We start from the raw sequence: 4829 nt of genomic DNA, 5'->3' as shown, positions 1-4829 counted from the left end.
GGGGCGGGACCCGCCGCAGCTGCCGGCCATCACCGCGGTCCTTTGCAGCTCCCTTTGCCCAGCTTGGCCTTGCTTTGGCACCGGTGCTGTGCCAGCTCCGCCGGGACCTTCCCCACACCGCTGCGGCAAGACCGCGGCTCTGAACGCCGCTATTGTGAGCCCCGCGGCCGCCTGGCTCCACCGGGGAAGGGGCCCTGGCTCCCCAGCTCTTCGGGTAAGCTGTAACGATGCTGCAGGTTGGAATTCCCGGGATGAGCCAACGATGCCGAGTCCTACATCCTCTGAACCACGCACCCTGCCGCGCTCCTGCCCCGAAGGTAAACGTCTGCTCTCCAGGTTAGAAAGGGTCCAGGTCCCCCCTGCTCCTTCCCGCACCCGCTGCAATCCCCGCGGCTGTTTCGCCGTGGATGTGTTACCTGCCATCAACCACAAACCTTTTGATTTTTGTAAAAAAATTAGCATCTGTTGCTGGAAGTGAGGCTCCTAAAGGCAGAAGAAAATGCTCTGAAGTCCCAATTTGTCTGCAGTAATTTTTCCTCTGTGCTTTGCCATCGTGGCTGAGGGATTTTCCAGTGAGGCAGCTGGTGCAGCGGGAGTGCAGGGGGGCTCTGAGCTCTGGGCCCCCCCACCGCTGCCTGTGCCGGACACCAGTTTTCCAGCTGGATGAGCAGGCGGCCAGATCCTGGCACGGTGCCGCGTGGGTCTCCTCGGTGTCAGGGAGGAACCAAGGCAGCACTGGTTTATCTTGGCCGATTGCAGGTGGAGATTTGCCTGTGGAGCCGAGGTGGCACCAGCCCCTTCTCCAGCTCCTCCCGTGGTGGCCTCTGGGCTATGTGTTGCCACCTTGGCCTGTCAGTGTCCCCGTGGCAGCTACCCTCAGCTCCCTGCCCAGGCACTCCCTGGAGATGGAGATGTGGAGGATGCAAAAAGCAAGGAGCAGAGTTCCCCGGCACCAGCCGTGGTGGCCCCCGCGGTGACGTGCCATGTGTTGGACCTCGGGTGCTGGGACTGAGGACGGGTGAGCTGCCACCGCCCTGCCTTGGGGTGGGCTTGCTGCTCCGGCTTTCCGTGGTACGCAGGAGCTGAGATGGAGCTGTGCTAGCAGCTGGCAAGGAAATAACCCCTTGGAGCCTTGTCCTCGGTGGGATGGGGACGGGACCTCTTTGGGAGTGCCGAGCACTGGGGGTTAAGTGGAAATCAGTGGACCTGGATGTAACCAAACCTCGTATAGGTTTGCTCTGCTAGAAATAGAGACTTGCCCTGCCGGGTTGATGCCCGAGCAGTTGTGCACATTGAATTTTCCCCCAGATCATGCCCATCGGTGTGAAGCAAGGTGTCTTCCGACGTGATGAGCGGATTAGCAGCGTAATGCCAAGGCAGATGGTGTGGCACAGGGCGGATGCCGCAGGGACCCTCCCGAACAAAGCAGGGGGCAGGGGCTGACAAGATGTTCAGGGAGCCCAAAATCTGTCTGCCCCTGGGCTGAGTCCCCTGAGGCCGGCCCGACGTGGCTGGACGCATGGCCCCATCCTCCCGGGAGAAGGGGTGTGCGGAGGGTGGGATTTCTGCCTGCTGCCAACAGAGGGTTTGGGTTTATTGTCTCGAACTGCACATCCCCGCTATTAATGAGCAGCCAGGGTGTCATTTGAATTTAAATGACATCACAGATGCAGCCCTGATAATTGCTCATTTGCTTACCCAGGGTAAGTGTTAAATCAGTAAAAGAAACCTGAATCTTACTGCATCTAATAATCTCTTGTGCATCTCATTAGGACGGCTGCAGACAAGCAGCCCGTGTTTTAACCTCCTTGGTGGCAATGGATTTAAAAAGGGAAAATCTTGGCAGCACTGGTGTACCGAGAGACGTCGTGCGGAGGCTGGGTGGGCTTGGGCAGCCCTTTCCTGGGCTGGGCTGCGGGGCAGGGGGCTGGCTCCAGCCCTCAAATATCTGCCCCAGGTTTGTGCCTCAACTTTTGGCTCTAAACAGCTCTCAGCGTAGCTTAGTAGGAGCCTGAAGAGTGTCTTGTAGCGATTGTGACACAGAACAAACACTGGGCTAAAGAGCTGATGATTAAAATTGCAAAATCAAATACCCCGTGTTCAGAAATACCAGAATTTCAGCCTGAGCAGGTTGAGCGTGTGCTGCAGATAACCGGCTCTTGTAATGGGAAGATTTGGGAAATCTTTGCTCTGGTTCTGCCCCGCAGGACTGTTGTTCTCCCCATCTGCAGGGCAAAAGCGGCTTTGACGAGGACCGCAGCTGCTTCTGTGAGATTTTAAGCCATGACTCAAGAGGTTTATGTTCAATTCTCCGTCCTGCTGTGGGCATATCGGGGCTTTGGGGCGTTATTCCCTCGGCACCGCCGTGCCGCCCCAGGCTGTAAGGTTTAAAGAAGGTGGAGGAGTTTCTGTCCCTGTGTTTAGAGAGCTGCCAGCACCATACGTGCTGCTGCAATACAAATAATTTTATCAAAAAGATTATTTCTAAGTCCTGATAGAACTGCGAGATCTTGGCTTCTTCTCCTGACGACATTTCCTTTTCTTTCTTGAGTCCTTTGAAAAAAACCTGGCTCTTTCCACGGTGACTCCGATAGGAGGAAATAAAATCCATGTTCATCATGTCACTGCCTGAATCAGATCGGCATTTACGCCATTAGTCCGAAGCAGGTTGGCTCCGCGATGGGTGTTTGCTTTGTTCCTTGTGATGAACGTAATTAATCTTAGACGTGGACTTTGCCCAAAGAACTGCCTGGAAAGCCCCGGGGGAATTGGGATGCCGCCTCCGTGGTGCACAGCTTCACCCCATTGACAGAAGGTCCCTCCGTGGAGGCGTGGGGCTGAGCTGGGAGAGGAGCAGCCTGCCAGGGACTCACGTTTCTGCAGGAGTAATGTCACGTAACCGCTCAGGGATCAGGTCTGGTGCTCCCTGCCAGCCCTCATCCCATGTGCAGCGCTGCTCCTGTTACCGCAGGCTTTGGCTACGGTTTATAGCCCCGAAGCAGCCCTTTGCAGGGCTCCGGTAATCCCACTGTCCTTACGTGATAAGAAGATAATGAAATAGGCACATCAGTATCTTGCTGCCTGCCAGGCCTTGAGGGGTAAATGCACCCAGGGAGACAATTTGGGTCCCTCGCTGCTTCTGATAGCTGCCTCATCTGCAGAGGGATTTGTCTGACGTTCAAGGCTTAGCGCTGCGGGAAAAGCCAGAGACTGCGGCCTGGGGAAAAGATGGGGAGAGGCGGCTGCTGAAACGGCATTGCACCATCAAGGGCTTCTGTGCCTACGGCACGAGGGCGTTTACCCCAGCGCCACGTTCAGTTTTGAGGCTCACAGCAGGGCGAAGAGGAGGGCACTGATGTTTTCTTTACCTGGGGCAGGACGCAAGTGATGGGGACACATCTCCACCCGGGCTGGAGCAGGGACCTGCCTCCCTCTTGCACGTTATGGCACTGGGGACAGGTAAGTGCTCAGGGCAGTGAGGGGGAGGTGGAAAATCCTCCCTCCTGCATGAAGGTCTGGCACTGACTGTGTCTCCCACGCCGTGTCCTGGCCACTCACCCCAGGGCTACACCAAGCCCTGTAGCAACTCCTTGTTGTAGCTCCAGTTGGACCATCTGGGACTCCAGATGAGCAAATGCACTGGTGAGGTCAGCAGGGATGGGCTTGGGTTGGTGTTTAGGGGGGGCAAAATGGGGCTGGGCATTGGCACCCGGGAAGGAAAGAGAGACTGAGCCTGGAGGGACGATGTCCCTGGCCATGGCTAGAGGTGGAAACAGCCCTGGCTGCTAGCAGAGGCGTAAAACTTCAGATGCTGACTAGTTTTTACTTGCACTGCTGAATGACCTGCTGCTCTGCAGGTGATCCTGGGGCAAATCACTTAACCTTGTCCAGCTGTTCCCCTAGGAGAAGGAATTAATTGAATTATTTTGTTTTGATGGTCCCTCTGAAGCAAGGTGGCTGTGATCCCTGCTGACACACCAGCAGCTGCCGGGTCAGTAGAAGACTCTGCTGGGTCGGGGCCATAAAGAGATTTCAGACCCTGGGTACAAGTTGAGTCTTAGCATACATCACAGTAAAACGAGCTGGGGTCCTCGCTGGGGCCTCGAAGGAGCTGTTTGCTTTGTCCTCTCCCTCTCCTTGCGCCAGCGTGGGGTAGCACCACACACCTTCATCAGCTGCGCATGTTTGGCAGCCACTCATGGGCAGAAAGTAGCCCCCTTCTCTCCTTCAAGGGTTTCTGCCATGCTTGAAGCTTTGCTGTGGAGCGAAGAACATCAGCAGGACCTTTACTGAGAAGAAAACACAAAGAGTGGTTTGTATTTTTAAAGGCGACAGTTTTGCAATAAATTGGGATGGATTATCAGGCGCCTACACTGATAGCATGGTTTTGGATCAAGCAAGCCTGGGGATAAAGAGGTTTTGGTGTTGGATTTGGGTTTTTTGTTTTTTTTGCTCTGATGTTAGCCTGCACCCCAGAGAGAAAATTCACCGGCTGGGTGTCATTACTTTAATTGGACTGATGCTCTGCAGACGCCGTTTGTGGGCTGATGAAAGGTGGGGAAGGAGCTGGTGCCTCCACTCTCTGCTCGCACACAATGGAGCACGCAGGACACGAGAGGCTGCCGGTGCTTCGCGCTGGCTTTCGACACCAGATCTTCCCCCGGGGTCTTTTACAGAACTTGCAGGCCATTAAAAATCCACATCAAACGGCATCTCTTCTGTTTAAGCTTCATGACAGAAGCCAGTCCATGGTGTTGAAACCCAGCTGGGAGCTGCTGGGCTATAATGGAAAGAGTTCATTAGGGGAGTCCCCAGCTACCGGCAACTTT

Source organism: Cariama cristata, unplaced genomic scaffold, assembly GCF_000690535.1.
Source record: "Cariama cristata isolate BGI_N322 unplaced genomic scaffold, ASM69053v1 scaffold835, whole genome shotgun sequence".
Lineage (NCBI taxonomy): Eukaryota > Metazoa > Chordata > Aves > Cariamiformes > Cariamidae > Cariama > Cariama cristata.
This window is presented reverse-complemented; position numbering follows the sequence as displayed.